Below are 17,800 nucleotides of genomic sequence, written 5' to 3'. Positions count from 1 at the left end.
TTCATGAATTCACACACAGTTTCGATGGAATTTCCGGTGATCACGGATTTAGCTTGGCCCACATGTTGATCGTCATTTATGTCCTCACGACCACTTTGAAAACGTTCAAACCACTCGTGCACTCTGCTACGGGATAGGCAATCATCGCCATAAACTTCTTTCATCAATTGAAACATGTCATGAAATTCTCACTGGACAATCGATAAAGATAGCAGATTCTAACGCTCCAGTCGACATATATATGGCGCCACCAGGGGGCGCTAGATTCAGAAACTCCTGTTTACTTTGGAAAGCACCTTGTATTTTCCAGACAAACATGATAATTTATCTGTACCACAGTTTGCAGTTTATCTTTTGATTGTTTCAAGTTTCGGGCAGTAAAATGTCGATTGGAGCAGAACTGACGAAGTGAGTAGTATTTGTGTATTTATCTTATGTGCAACGTTCATAGATTTTTAGTGCAAAAAACTTTAAAGCGTTTTCTTTGCCACAACTCCCAAATTTTTTAATCTCGCAACACTAAGTTGTGAGGGGCACCGAAAACCTACATTTTCCCAAGACTCATTCAAATAATTATTGCTATTGCCCTATTTTTAAATATATCTTAGTGAAGCTTGGATACAACATTCTTCGAATGTCATACATACTTTAATAAACAATGGGTTTTAATAAAGAGATTTTAACCGTACCGCCACAAAACATTGACAAAAACATAGAATACGCATATTACGATGTAACCTTATGAAATGTTTGATAAAACAAAAGCCATATTTATTGAAAATGTATTGATCCAATTGAAATGAGATACATGTAGGTATGGCGAAATACTTTTTACAAATTTTTGAATATATTCTTCTTCTTCTTTGCTGGCGTAGACGCCGCTTACGCGGTTATACAGGTACTAACTACAGGACTGTAATCGTATTAACAACAGCGCGCCAGTCGTTTCTTCTTTTTCTTCGCTATGGTACACCATTTGGAGATTCCAAGCGTAGCCAGGTCCTTCTCCACCTGGTCTTTCCAACGGAGTGGAGGTCTTCCTCTATCTCTGCTTCCCCCGGCGAGCACTGGTTCGAATACTTTCAGAGCTGGAGATTTTATGACCACGAGTTGAAACTGATGAAATAAATTCATATATGAAATTGAGATAAAATGTATATAAAAGCTAATATTTCATTATCAACGAAAGAATTTTAGAATATTTCAGTAGTAAATAAGAAAAATTATTCAATAAACTGTTAAAGCAATAAATGTTGTTATTTAGTTATGACTTTTAGTATTACGAATGTATGTAGTCCGTATAAACTTATATCATTTTGAGCGAAAATACGAGATACAAACAGTTATGAAAAAAAGTTAAATTGATTAAAAAAAAATTGTGCTAATTTTGTAAAAACGTTTATTTTGGTATTTCCTGAAATTTAGAAGTTGGCAAGTATTGTTATATTGCTGGTATATTAACTAGTATTATAGGGCAATTCACAATCTGGTGCAAATGGTCTTGCATATTTGCAATTGCAAATTCGCTGTACATTTTGTTAGTGTAACCATTTGCACCAGATTGTGAATTGCCCTTATGTATTCGATACACGTGCGATGTATGTGTACATTTGCCTATATACCAGAGATCGAGAGAGAGAGAGAGACTTTGAGCGCCATTAAAATGAATATGCGTCTACCAGAAATGAAAACCATATGAGTAAATATACATATGATCTGTATAGGTATAATTTGTGGTAAGTTAATTAATATGAGATTTTTCTGGTAACCGCCCACAAAGCTACAAATAATGTACTTAAATTGCGTGGCATTTGTAAGGCTCCACTGATTCTGCAAATAGTAAATTGAAAACTCTTTGACTGGGTAATTTTGCGGTTTCATTGATTATGGCACGCCGTTATTACGCTTACTAATATATGAAAAAGTATGAAACTATCAATTATGGAGTTACGGAATTGTGTTAAGGGGTTTTATACGTTGCGATCGGTCAAAAAATCGAAAAAATTTTATTGCTCCATCAGAAATTAGAAGTCGTAGAGAATGTTCTCCCAAATTTTCATAAAGATATTTGCATTAAAACCAAAATTATAGCGTTAACGCACGTAGTCATAGACGAAAGCCTAGCACATGATGCGCGCCTAAACTCACACGAAAACCTTTAAACGTGATTATCTGGAAATCGTTTTTTTCCAAAAGTGCCATTGCCGTGAGCACGATTGCAAACAATCTATATCACCGATTTTCTTTATTTATTTTTTAATTCGTTCATAACTAATGTAGACAGTCCGTCAACGAAGCCTTTTTTTATATACATAAATTTAAATTGTAACGTTAAGATTTTTTAAATAAAAGTTTTTCAGTCGGATTTTGACTTTTTGAAAAAATTATCTTCGTTTCCACAAAAAAAAAATTTGGAAAACCCTTCGTTCACGGACTCCGTACGTCTATATACTAATGAAATTTTTTGTGTTTTGCGATTTCAGTTGAGTTGCTGCACCGGAATCGTGCTCACCGTCAACCTCTTCAAGAAAATCGAATTTTTAGGAAAGCGCACTAACTTTCGTTCTTTCGAAACGCATAACTCATATACAATAAAACGATCGCTACATCCCTTAAAAATTCCCAAATTTTCCTTTATTTTTCCACAACACAACATATATTAAGGGGTTATATAGCATATACATACATATACAAAACAAACAGAGTTCTGGCATGATGATCAGATTATATACATATAGTACATACATATATTTATGATTATACCACTATGGATAGAAAATAGTAAGACTTTTTAGTTTAAATTTCGCGCAAACCCAAATTCGGAAACCCATTTGTCAAAATATTGTTTTTCTAGATTGGCATGACTGTCAGTGACATCTGTGCCAAATGCCATATCAAAATAATAATTAGCGTTTAGTATACACCTGTCTTTCTGAAGTACATAAAGTGCATTCGGAAGAAGTTCCATTAAATTTTTTGTAAGTAATCAAATATTGGCCGAAACGTTCGGAATGTTGGAAAGGCTTTAGCTGATAGTTGTTTGCCGCGAGCAAGTATTTCTGATTGGTACTAATTATTCAAAAGGGGTCGAGAACACGTCAACTGATGCTCAATGAAATAAAGGAATTAGTGCTTGAGAATCGACGTTTAACAGTCAGAAATCATACTGTCATCATTATAATATCGGAAGGAAACCATTGAAAACCATTTTGAACGATCATTTGGGCTTAAGGAAAGTGAAAGCACAATTGGTTCCGAAATCATTACATTTTTTCGAAAAACAGCATCGCGTTAACGTCTGTGAAACAATGCCTTCTCTATCAGAATGTCATGAAACGTATTATTACTGGCGATGAGTCTTGGATCTATGCTTACGACCAGGAAGCTAACGATTCAATTGGCTGAATATCGTGACAAACGTGAGTGAATTCGTCGCATACTGCTTGATTGATTTAACTCCGTGTGACTTCGGGCTTTTCAGAAAACTCAAGCGACTACTTCGTGAAACCGTTTTGAGTCAAATGAAGACCATAAACGTGAATTGCTACGCGCATTGAATGCTGTTTCGAAATTAACAAGTGTATTAAGGTCGAGGGGGACTACTTAGAGGGGACGATATTGGTTTTTATTATATATACATATATGTAGGGTGGGTTAGAGTTTATTACATTAAAGTGTTTATTTTATAAAAGTGTTTGTTTCACAAAAATGTTCTTATTTTAGTTTCACGAAAATGTTCTAGTTTTAGTTTCACAAAGTGTTTGCAGCTGGCATCGTGCTCGTCCGCGTGTCGACTGACTGTCGTTTTCAAAGTCTTAATTACTTGTTTCTTTATCGCTACTCGTTTCTTCGTCGCTACCCGTTGTCTATTGCGATCAGTGTTGCATGTTACTGTCCGTACGTTCGCCCACTTCTAGTCTGTCCTTTCTTCGTTTCCACATATATAAGTATGTTTGTTGACGGTCAACAATTGATTAGACCTTATCAGTGTGGGTCAAGACCTGGAAAATCAACAATAGACAAGATAATCACGCATGCGCCAAATCTTGGTAAAGACCCGTGAAAAGAGGATCGGCACACACCATCTTTTTGTCGATTTCAAAGCTTCTTTTGACACACGAAAAGGAGCTGCTTTTATGCCACGATGTCTGAATTTGGTATCTCCGCAAAACTAATACGGCTCCGAAAACCGACGTTGAGCAATACCAAAAGCTTCGTCAGGATCGATACCAAACGAAGTTTCAGACAAGGTGACTCTCTTTCGTGCGACTTCTTTAATCTGCCCTTGGAGAAAATAAATCGAGCTACAGAACTTAACAAAGACGGTACCAACGGCCTCAACACCCGCGCCGTTAGTTTTGCTTTCTCCAGAATGGATAAGGCAGCGGAAGAAATGAGTCTGGTGGTGAACGAAGGCAAGACGAAATATATCCTGTCATCGAACAAACAGTCGTCGCACTCGCGTCTAGGCTCCCACGTCACTGTTGACAGTCATAACTTCGTAGTTGTAGATAATTTCGTCTATCTTGGAACCAGCATCAACACCAACAACAGCGTCAGTCTTGAAATCCAACGCAGAATAACTCTTGCCAAAAGGAGCTACATACTTCGGACTGAGTAGGCAATTGAGATCTAAAGTCCTCTCTCGACGAACAAAAACAAAATTTACAAGTCACTCATTATTCCCGTCCTGCTTTATAGTGCAGAAGCATAGACGATGACAAAATCTGATGAGTAAAATGTTGGGTTTCACCCGAACTTAGGCCTTTCTTACTTGCTACCTTTACGTCTTTTACTCAAATTCACCATTGCAAAAATAGCAGTCATTAACATTTGGTTCTCGCCAGATCCTTGGTATTGCAAATTTCATAGACCTTTTCTCTCATCGATACCAACCTAAAACAGGGAAATAGAAACAAATTTGCCTATTACAGTTAATGAAAATTTTCTAAATATATTTTACTAAACTATATACAAGCAACATGTAGAGCCCATATCTTATCTTGATTACGAACCGCTCAGTCAAAATATGCTTCGTAGGCATCAGAGAGCGTAAGATGTATTTTGTTCGTATTTTACGTCTCGAACTTTGTTGAATTGTTCACATTCATATGTATATAGCAAACTATATCAGCAGCATATCTACACTTTCACGACGACATTTAAAGTTATTATGGACTTGCACAGAATATCTTATTGTTGTTTATGGCTCGAGTGTGATCTAAAAACACTGTCTGAACAGTAAGACACCTATTTGGTCGTGCGGTATTTTCTAATGTATTTAAAATGATTAAAATTTAGAAATAATTGGAAAATTTATATTTTACTACAAATATACACAAGCAGACTTTATACCACAAAAAGACATTTTATTTTCGATTTTGTTCTAATTAACCAGAAAATCATAAAATAACCTTTAGGACGAAGCACATACATTTTTTGTAGGGCGGTATAATTAGAGTCAATAATATGACTGGATGCCTTTAAAAATTTACGTATCTTAAAACAACTGATATTTAACAACTCGTTTTGCTACATATTCAACATCCCATGTTTTGGACTTTCCAATACTAATAACTCTTTAACGGCTGGCTATTAAGCATCTATCACCTGCAGACTCTTTTGAAATAACAATCTGCTGTTTGGTTGGTGAAAACAGCAAAGACGGACATCAACCACTACTGTATTGAACGCATACAAGAAATTTTCCATCGGACCTTTAATTATTCAAACAATAAAAATGAGTTATTATTTAAAAAATGATATAGTAAAACAGTGCGTGAGCAACCGAAATTTGAATACAAATTGACAATTCCTTTAATGGGTTGCTATCAGCGAAGGTAAAAATATAGTTAAGGTAAATGCATGCCACATAAAACCGCCACAACTAAGGATGAGGCCCTATATGCACAGCCCATCAAGCTATAATTTTATGAAAAATTTAAATCAATCATTGATAATGGCCACGTAATTGCATAACATTAAATTAAATTATTTAATAACACAATCTTTAACTAACTTATGCATTCTTCAACACTCTCGTCATACAGCCGGCACTACTTGATTACACCAGAAGCACCTAAAGACGTCGCAATCGCTGCATGGCATGCAAAGTGCCCTTACATAGTGCTTGCATAAGCATTTCGTTAACACTTCCTGCCGCACTTAAGTAACTAATTTTATAACCGCCGAAAATGAATTGAAGCTCCACAACATGCCGCTTCATTATAATTTTCTTGTATAATTATTTAATTTATTTTTATAGACAATTCAACACGCTCACACTGAGCGCTCAACGAGTCGAGACAGCGAGTCAGCACAAATTCACGTAATTACCAAGTAATTGTGTGGGTAATGGACGCGACCGAGGCACACAGCATTGAAATTACTTGCGCCAGCTAAAAGATAATAATAATAAAGACGCAGCTTGACAATGAAGCGTTTCCAGTTTTTTCTTTCGTTTTTTGCTTTTTGTTTTTGTTTTTGCTCTCAGTGCACATAATCAAAAGTTATCGGCAGGCGAGCTCAAGCAGAATCTTGCTAGCATCTAGCATGTGTGTCGGCATGTTTGCAAAGTGGTGCCTTGGCGAGGTGCATTTTACTGCCTTTGATGGGCGCTGCTGCAGGCGGTTGCTGAAATGTGCAGTAACTCGTAAAATGGTGCGCCGACAATTTTTACGTGCAGCACTTTAATATTGGTTTATTACTCAAATTATAAGTTGAGTCCATTTAATGTACTATATACAAATATATTAACATGGTTGAGTACCTCTTAGCGGTTCTGCATATTGAATGAAAGTAGGTGCCCAAGCAGCTGAATAAGGGCTCAGGTGTATTATTACTTTGAAGCATTTCTCTTTTATAACTTGCAACACAGTGTTTATTCAAAAATGGCAGAGACTTACTTTTCAGACCCATATTGGCTGGAGGCAACGGTTTTTAATATAATTATAGAAAAAATAAAATGTTACAATTCATAAGTGTTGAAAATCGTACTTTATCATACTGTACAATACCCGGCTAGGCATTGAACCAAACCTCTTTTCGAAAAATTTAGTCTTAAGTTAAAAAAATTGTTTGGCGTTTTTCGAAATTAGTTTCCAAAGTCGAAATATTTGCTTATGAATTCTACATATACATATATATTTTTTAATTTTTATAGAATATGCCATAAGATAAGCTATTAGTTTCCAGGAAGGAAGGATATTAAAATGGAACTTATACAGCAGTAGAATCTAATGTCAACGAGTAGGTTCTAGCGAAAACACTTCAATAGTTTAAAATGCTTAAAACAAAGCCCCACAGAGTAGTTACACGAACTCTCTCGGTTACCACCCCAACGAAATATGAATGTTGAAAAGGTCTCCAATCACAGACGAAATCTAAAAAGAGGAGTTTAGCTTGTACCGATGACAAGGCAAAGATCATCGAAAGCCCAACGCAAACATTCCATCTAAACCATTTTGAGTCGTTCGCATAAAACGGTAACGCAGACCGTAAAACTTCGTTTGACTCGCGGCTGCTGATTTTCCTGAAATTATTCGAAAAATGTTTAAAGGCACTTTAGCAACAGCAACAAAACCTCTTTTCGAATATATAACCACAAGAAAATACAGAGCACCGGGTGACACCATATCATACGGATGTTTTCCACGTGCAAAGTTCATAGCACACAGTCTGTAGAAACCCCGATTAGAGCAATCATCCAACTTGTGAATGCCATTTTTGTAGTCAAAGATATATTTACTTCAAAATTAACATCAATCTTCACGGTTCATTGTTTACCAAATTTCTTTCCGGCGAACATTTTATTGAGGCCCGTCGACTGGCAAAATGGCGAGTTCCAGAAAATACATTAGAGGGAATGCAATTTTCCAATATTATGTTTATTTAATATCTTAAGGGTGACAGTTCCTTTTGGGTCCAGAGTTCTCAGGGTGCCACTATAAACATCCCTTTGCCAGTTTTCTCTCTACGACCCTGCATATTTTTTACAAAAGTCTTTCAGAGTTAACGCTGGCTGCAAATAAATTATTCCTTGGGTTGGTACACTTAGTGAGCGTAATTTTAGCGTCAAAAGGATAATAAATAGTTCCCATAAAAAAGATTAAAATTGTTTCAAAATAGCAACCGTAGCCAATGCGCAAAGAACCATAAATTTTCCGCAGAATCTTCCTCTCGAAAACTCTTAACGTCGACTCATCAGATGTTGTCATCGTCCATGCCATGGTATAATGAGTGACTTATAGAGTTTGGTATTTGTTCGTCGAGTGAGGACTTTACTTCTCAATTACCTACTCAGTCCGAGGTAGCACCTATTGGCAAGAGTTATTCTGCGTTGAATTCCGAAACTGGCGTTTTTTTGGTGTTAATAATGGTTCCAAGATAGACGAAATTATCTACGACTTCGAAGTTATGACTGTCAAACAGTGACATGGGACCTTTTTCATTACCAGCTTCGCTTCTTTTTCCAACCTGCAAATGTTGGACGATGTCATCGTCATACGCCAGCAGTTGCACACCCTTGTAGAAGATTGTACCTTCTCTGTTCAGCTCTGCAGCTTGAATTATTTTCTCCAGCAGTGGATTGAAGAAGTCGCACTATAGGGAGACGCCTTCTCTGAAACCTCGTTTGATATCGAATGGCTCGGAGAGGCTCTTCCCGATCCTGACGGGGAAAATTTAAACTCAATTTACGGAATGCGACAGAGAAAAGGGGATCGGTCAAAGGATTAAACACCTCGCTTTTATTAATCAGTAGGAAGAATGGACCAATAATTCTGCGATCGACTACATATAAAGGGTGAAATAAGAACATGCGCTGACTTCTTCCAAAGTAATCCATACGTGGAAGGTAGCTTCAAACTAAATGTCTACAATTTCGTATTTCAAGTCGAAATACAACAGCACATAGGTGCCTGGCGGATTTCTGCTCTAACCAACAAATCTATAAACCTTATAATGGACAGCCAAGTGTGAATTAAGGCTATACGTAGCGAATATGCTAAGTCTTACTGGATATTTTATGCATTTATTTATGCAATAACTTTCAGTAGGTAACTTGTTTAATATCATCTGGGTATCCAGTCAAATAGAATTGGAAGGAAACGAAAACGTAGACAAGTTGACAGCAGGGAACACAATTTCCTTAAGCTGCCTTAGACCATTCAACTCCTTCAAGGGTTGTTTGAATCAATGGACCCTAGAGGAACACCTCAGATATTGAAACACAGTGCGTACCACAGAGTTACTTTAGGGTAGTATTAATGACTGACAGGCCAAAATTTTCTACATATAAGTGAAAGGGAACTTAGTAACATTGAAAGAGTCATCACAAGGCACCTACGCTTAAGGTCCTACATTCAGAAAATTTGCAAAGTGTATTTGGGCGATTGCAGAGAATGCGCTGGTGATAGTGATACTTTGGAACATTATTTTTACGAATGCCTACCATTCAGCCAGCTGAGACCGGATATCTTTCACGGCTCCCAATTCACCAACTTAAAACAAATGGTCAGCTAGGTTGGGAACAATCAGATTTTTTACCAAATCTATTAAGTTTCTGGATAAGGCTTATTTAGCGCCTCCCTTTTCAACCAACCAAATACATCTATTTACATACTTACCCAATTTTGGCGCTTCCCTTGATGCCACAGCTATTTAGGACGATATCGACTTTCCAAATCTAAAGTCATATTAATAACAATCTACAAGGAGTACGATGACAGGGGGCTTCAGTTTTCACACCGACGTCCAAATTAATCATCCAGCCATCGCGGCAACTATTCTCTCAGGGTATTAGGAACTAACTCGGTGGGTAACAATTAAATTCAATCTACACATGCACATAAGCTTATACCTGCTGCTAGCTAATGACAGTGAGGTAATCAACGAAAGGAACAAATGGCATAAATGTGGCAAATAATATAATTAAAACTCCATCTGCAGACCGAGGCATGCAACAACCAACGAGAAACCCACACACACGCACACAGAAGGAGGACTTCGAATAAAAAACACGGTGATGAACAGCAAGATAAATGTGTAAGAAAGCGGCAAAAGGCTATAATTTGAGCGTCAAATGCGCCACTTGGCTACTTAAGCAACCACTAACAACAACACAACAAAGAGCAATAAATGGTAAACAGCATATCCACACACACACATGCAAAGCTGTTGATGGCAACGATATCAGCGCTGAATAATGGCAACTGACAGTCGTGTGCGACAACCAGTAATCAGCAACCATTGGCAAGGAGGCAAGCCTGAGAAGCAGAGTGGAGAATCGAGGCAAAACTGTAATAATTAACACAAAGTGTGAGTATAGGTAAACGATGGCAAGGGGGGAAGTATACATACATACATATTTCTACCGACAAAGCAATTCAGCGAAGAACCTATTCGGTAGGTATTGAGAGACACCTCTGCTAGTGGCCTCAGGAGGCTATGGAATCAACTTTGCTAAATGTTTTTATGCACCAAACACTCACACATACACATACATATGTATACGCACACTAATACAGAACCGTGCATAAAGAAATGTGTAACGTATCCGCCGGTTATTATAATTATTATTGTAGTTTTTGCTTCGTTGAAGCATATTTGCAGAGGTGGTTGCGAGGGAGGGGCGTTGCGCGTAAATTACCAGTAACAAATTAAAATTAATACATTTTTAACACGAGCAACGAACCAGTTAAAAAATACAAATACAACGTGGCGCCGAGTGGGAGCAACAACAGAATGATGAGCGCGCTATAATTTGTATAATTATATGTATGCACACCTAAGTTGAGTTGCAACGCACACACACACATATATATATATTTATGGTATACATGTACCTACATTTTGTAGTACGAATGTATGCTGTTTTCAGGCTTGTAATAATAACAAAAACATTGGTTTACCGCGCTTAATTATAAGGTATCCAAACAGTCTTGCTGGAGTCATAGCAACTGTTGCCGCTACTCTTAAGATAAATTTACTGAAATGTTGCGAATGTATGCATTTCAGCTGTCAAGATATTGCTGCTGATAAGAGCAAGAGATTGTGTAGACAAAGATGGTACAATCTTGATTGATGATATGTATTATGGTTCAACAAAAGCAGGGGTCGACAGAATATTGAGGACTTACAGCCTTACAAGAAACCTGGATGACATACGAAAGGTCATATCACCAGAAAGGAATCGCATATTAAGTGTGGTCCCGTTGCGTAAGCGCTAGAGTATCGCCTATCTCTACTGATGTGTACCTAGCGACATTAGTTCGCACAATGTTTTGTCTGTCGTCACAAGTGAGTACATAAAAGTGAGTTGATGATCAAATTCTGAGTATTATGAGTCGGAAAGAAATATTACAGTACAGAAGAAATAAATACCTAAGCTATATATGGATCAAAATATTGGAGTACCGTCTAGAACATAATTGTTATCATTCTGCGCCATTCATTTAGTATGTAAAGCAGCGAAACTGGCAAACCAAACACTCTGTACAAGGTGTTCTGAAATCTGTTCTCCAGTGCCAATTACCCTGGTATCACAACTAACAGATCAATTGAAAAGGCCTATCATAGTAAAACACACTTGTTTTGCTAAATTGTTTTTTTTATTCAACATACTTCCCTTCAAGGGTGCTACACTGATTAAAGCGACCGTCCCACTTTTGTAATACAATTTTTCCTTTTCTTCAAAATAGGCCCCAGGTCTTCAGTGCTCATCTCTTCGTTATACGATTCTTCGCAGCCAGCATTGTTTTGATATCTGAGAACAGGTAATAGCCCTGAGGAGAATATAGTGGATGTGGAAGCAATTCGTTTTTCGGCGATTTCGTCCTTTGACCCTATGTAATTGTCGCTGTTGATGGTCCTTCTTTTTTCAAGATAGTTAATAAAAATCATTCCATGCGTATCCCAAAATACAGGCGCCCTAACCTTGGTAGCGGACTGCTGCATTTTTACACGCTTTAGAATGGGTTCATCATGTGCAGTTCACTCGTATAATTGTCAATTGGAATTTGATTTATTGAACCACTGTGCCAGAGCTTTCTCATATCCAAATATCCATGAATGATATGAAGCGCATGTTCATTTGATATGTTTAGAGTGCCTGCTATCTCGAAGAACTTCAATTAACGGTCATCCAAAATTATTTTACGAACTACTTTGATGATTTCGTCGATAATTAGCTCTTTTGGTCGTCCCCTACGTTCACCGACTTAGGCCTTTTGAATATTCTTCTTCTTCTTTACTGGTGTAGACACCGCTTACGCGATTATAGCCGAGTTATTAACAGCGCCCCAGTTGTTTCCAGGTCCTTCTCTGCATAGTCCTTCTAACGGAGTGGAGGTCTCCCTCTTCCTCTGCTTCTCCCGGCGGGTACTTCGTCGAATACTTTCAGAGCTGGAATGTTTTCGTCCATTCAGACAACATGACCTAGCCAGAGTAGCCACTATCTTTTAATTCGCTGAATTATGTCAATGGCGTCGTATATCTCATACAGCTCATCGTTCCATCGAATGCGATATTCGCCGTAGCCAACGCGCAAAGGACCATAAATCTTTCGAGGAACCTTTCTCTTGAACACACATAACGTCGACTTATCAGTGCCTCTGCATTTTTCGTCGAGAGAGGAATTTACTTCACAATTGCTTACTTAGTCCGAAGCAACACCTGTTAGCAAGAGTTATTCTGCGTTGGATTTCCAGACTGACATTGTTGGTGGTGTTGATACTGGTTCCAAGATAGACGAAATCATCTACGACTTTAAGGTTATGACGTGAGACCCAAATCGCGAGTGTTTGCTGACAGGAGGTATTTCGTCTTGCCCTCGTTCACCATCATTTGCTTTTCTTCCTTATCCAGTCTGGAGAAAGTAGAACCAATATTCGGCTACGTCCAATATTCAGTCGACATAATCGCCCAACATAGTCGGTTTTTCGAGAAAACAGGGATCGGTTTCGCACCACACTAGTGGATAATGCCGTACAGTGCCCACCAAAGATGCTATTGCAGATGTGGAACAGAACATCCAAAGAGATCCGAGCGCAACAATTGGAGCTGTGCCTATCCACTTTATGAGAGATATTTTGGAAGGATTTTGGTTTGCGGGCTTACATAATTCAACCCGCATAGAAATTGAAGCCGATCGACCATTTAAGACGTCTCACAATAGACCCCAAAAAATTTTCTTCTTCTTCTTAATTGGCGTAGACACTGCTTACGCGATTATAGCCGAGTTAACAACAGCGCGTCAGCCGTTTCTTCTTTTCGCTACGTGGCGCCAATTGGATATTCCAAGCGATGCCAGGTCCTTCTCCACTTGGTCCTTCCAACGGAGTGGAGGACCATGTGTAGAAGTTCACGCAAGTGAGGAAAGTTCTCTGATCGCCATTCACTTGGGAGTGGCCAGAAACGATTCTTTTACACATGGCTCAAGCAGCTCGCAACTTCCGGTCTTTGACCAAGTATCCTCTGGGTAGCCTAAGAACATCCGTTCGAAGGCGAGCTAAAATGAGAAGGCGAAAAATCCCCCACATAGGGTTGTGCGCTAGGTTTGGGTCCCGCCACGTAAAAGACACCCCCAATGAAAAGGAAGAACAAGCCTCGGATGAGTGACCCCCCTTTCGATGACGACCATGGCAAACGAAGCGAAATAATCACCTAATTTTCACAAGAAAATTTTTTTCAGCGATGAAGCTCATATCGGTTGAATGGGTACGTATTTGCGGTATTTAGAGTGATGATAACCCATAGGCCATGCCGAGACGCCACTACATCAACAAACCAGTCAACGTTTAATGTGCTCTATGGGCAGAGGGAAAATTGGTCCATATTTCTTTAAAAATTAAGCCATCTATCATGTTAAATTATAGAGAACGTCACAAAGCCAAGATTAATGAATTTTTCGTGTCTGAATTGGAGGTTTTTGAAGTGACCGGGCTTTGGTTACAACAAGACGACGCCACATGCCATACAGTCAAAAACACAATCAATTTATTGAAAGAAACTTTTGATGAGGCCTGCAAGATCGTGCAATTTAACTGATGTAATATTTTTTATTGGGATATGTGAAGTCGCTTATCTACTCAGGTGCGCCCGAGACGCACGTTATTGCTAACATACAGATGCAATTGCTGTAAAACATGGGTCACTCGGCCAGCAGGGAAGGTCACTTGCCAGAAATCATTTTTAAAACATAATGGCAAACCTTTATCTTAATAATAAAGCTAATTTCTTTGCCATAACATTAAATTAAATGCGTTTAATTTTTTCATAACAACAAAAGAACACGCTTTACTAAAGTTCGTTTCATTTATAATATAGCGTATCATAATCTTGTGCTTTATAATTATTTGTAGATCACTTTAAGACTCATCGTGGCATAATGACCGTTTAGTATCTATGCAGATGAGACTTCAGATCTCTCAGTGTGCCATGAAATGGTAAATAATACGATGCCTCAGAATACTAACTTAACTTCAATACTCCCCAGCGTTGTCTCAGACCCATTTCCCCATTTTATTACAAAAAGGAAAGTACTAATTTTGCTGAATATGCTCCCCTCAAGAGGGCTATGCGGGAGTTTAACTCGATTTCCGAGAAAGTTCTTCTTGATTTTTCTCACTCTAGGGTATCCTTCATTAATACCCTCAATTCTGTTTTTTAGTTTAAGTTATCTACTCATGTTATTGTAATTTAATTATTTTAGAATTCTAATATGCATCCTAGTTTTTCATTAGTTTGTAAGAATCAATGTTCATAGACTTTACTAAATAAATAAATAAATAAATAAATATTACCTGAAAAGGTCTACATAACGAGGCGCATATATGTACATATCGCATATGAAGTATACGATGGCATGTTTTCCCATAAATCAACTATTCAGATACTTGCTCAAAGCAGAAACCAGGAAAGTAGATTCCCGGAAAAACTTAAAAAAATTGTCTAATTTCCACTAATGATATCCGACCCAAGACATATCTGACTCGATGTTCTATAGATAAGTTGTGGATTCACAGAGAGTCAATAAACGGTTTTTGCTCTAGTGAATGATGAAAATAAAAACACCAAAAAGTGCAGGAGAAGATCGTCTAGACTGACCTTTCTGCCTCAAGACACTAGGCACCTCTACACATATCCTCAAACACTTCAAACTAACCTCCCTGTTCTTGCTATTAAACTTGTTACCATGACCTAGCGTCGAGCAGCGGATTCTCAACACATCACGAAATGTTCCCTTCATAACAACAATAGTTACAGCAATAACAGTTGCAAACACATTTGCCGAAATGTAAGTCTAAGGTAAACATCATGACGATCCTGCGGCTATAAAAACGCTAAAGTAATGCATGCAAGCGTAATCTATAGTAATATGGTTATTTTATATTTATTGTAAAAGGTTAATTCTATTATACCGTAACTTGTATGACCAAAGCCATCAGCGTCTGTACACGAATAATTTGCATAGAGTTTATGCGATTCTTGCCAACCGATAAGTGACCACGTCAAAAACATAGCTGATTTTCATATATGTATAAATAAATATGTATGTATGTATATCGAAATATGTATATATAAATGTATGTGTATGTGCGTTGTAACGCGCGTTATTTTCGCAAAGTGGTAACACAGTAGCTAACCGCTGCTATTACCACCAGCAGCACAGCGGTGCGTCGCCACAAAAATGGTAGTCATGACAAAAAGAAACAACAACAAAAATTGCAATGCGGAGGAAAAAGCATATCAAAACGGGCGATCAATGGTCATAAAACGTATTTGGCTTAACATGTGCGAACGGCATGCTGGCGACTGGCGATGGCATCCAAAGCGGCCAGCAGGCGATTGAGCTACAACAATAACAGCAATAACAAGTTGGTTGGGGAGCGGTAGGTCGTTGTAATGGTATGTCTAAGCGACAACATCGATTAAGTGGAAACCATTTACACGCTTGCCGCGCGCGCCAAACACCATTTGTGCCACAAATGCCACAGTGGTAACTACAAATATGCACGTGAAGCAAAGAAAAGACCAAAAAAACAGCAACAACAAAAAATAACAAATCACAGATAGTTAACAAAAAAGTGACAGCAATGAATTTGTGTGGCATGTTGGCGTTGCATGTTGCATTCAAACAATTGCAAATGGTTGCTGTTATTACTTTATAGCATGTTGCAAATACTCGCACTGTTGCCAACATGTCAATTATATCAAATTAATAATTATAAGTAATTTTATGTCTCTCTCTCACTATGCCATTTATGTATGTTGTTCGGCTGGCTTATGCAGCGCCCAGTATCTTGTTGCGGATAGTTGCAGGCATACAAATGCTGCAAACGGGTACTTGATTTAGTATTGTGTTGTTGTTGTACTTGTTGTTGGAAATGTATGACAGCAATTTAGCTGATTGCACACTTTGGCGTATTCATATTTGCCACAAAGCAACGTTGTAACAGCTGTGAAGGCAGCAAACTGCTGCATGCACCATTGCCAATAGCAAATGCTTTGCTTAGTTAAGCCACATGAGCAACAGCTGCATTAGTAATGCCGTAGCAGCAATAACATCGTCGGAAACAAGCCTAAACTAGTCACAGCGCATGTCAGATTTAATTTTTTAACTGCCGGCGTGCCAAAGTCTCGGCAGCGTTGTAATACCCGTTGGTAGTGAGATAATATAGCTGTTTATTATTCTCCCAGTAGTAAAAGCGCTGTGTCAATTGAGTTCACGTAAACGGCTAAATAATATCTGATCATCACTTACCCGGACAATTCAACGTTTTCACGCATTTTATTGCAAACCTTTATCATCGCGTTCAAAAAGTGATCCTATCGTGCTAATACAAGCAGCACAAGTCAATTTAATTAATCCAACTTTCCATACAATTGTTATAAACCTCGACTTTGATGGCCTTCGGTGCGTTCCCCGAAGCAGACACAGAGCGCCAAATCTGGCTGAACGATGACTGTCGTTTCGTGTTTGACCAAAAATTCAGTCACAATCATATTAGAAAGTGACGGCGCAACTCTTTTTGATACAAGTCTGGACTATCATTGCAGCGTGCATACTCAAAACAGTACCCAAATTAACGGGGGATCCAAGTAGAGGTTTTTTTTTCAATAGTCATGTCACGTTATTTTTTGTTCAGTATAGTTTGGCATTTCATGATGGAAAGATCTGAACAACGTTTACAAATCGTTCAACTTTACTCACGTTCGGCCCATTGAACGCACTATTCGCAACAACATCACCCATCTTGAGACCCAGCATTCATTATTTGATATTATTCGAACGAATAGACCACGTCCAGCACGCAGTGAAGAAAATAAGCAGCCGTAGCTAATAGTGTACACGAAAACCGTGGAGCAGCAGCATTCGCAGCAACTCGGACTGACGATTGGAATGACTTGCCGCATTTTGACGTCCTAAATTAAAATCGTACTAAATACACCTTGAGCAAGAACTGAAGCCGTTGCACTTTCCCAAGCGAACTCGATCCGCTTTATGGGCTCTCGTTCCAAGACGTTTTTGAACCAAATTATGTTCAACGATGAGAACCATTTTTGGCTCAATAGGTATGTAAACAATTGCCGCATTCGGGACAAAGAGCAATCTCAAGAGATTCAAGAGCTGTCATTTTCTCCAAAAAAAACAACGGTTTGGTGTGGTTTGTGGGACGGAGGAATCATCGGTCCTTATTTCTTTAAAAACAGTGCCAGTGAGAACGTAACCTTCAATGGTGACGGCTATCGGGCATCAAACCGAATATTTGATGCCTGAAATTAAAGCTCGTGATTTGGT

Source organism: Bactrocera tryoni, chromosome 2 (genome assembly GCF_016617805.1).
Source record: "Bactrocera tryoni isolate S06 chromosome 2, CSIRO_BtryS06_freeze2, whole genome shotgun sequence".
NCBI lineage: Eukaryota > Metazoa > Arthropoda > Insecta > Diptera > Tephritidae > Bactrocera > Bactrocera tryoni.
Note: the sequence above shows the minus strand (reverse complement) of the source record.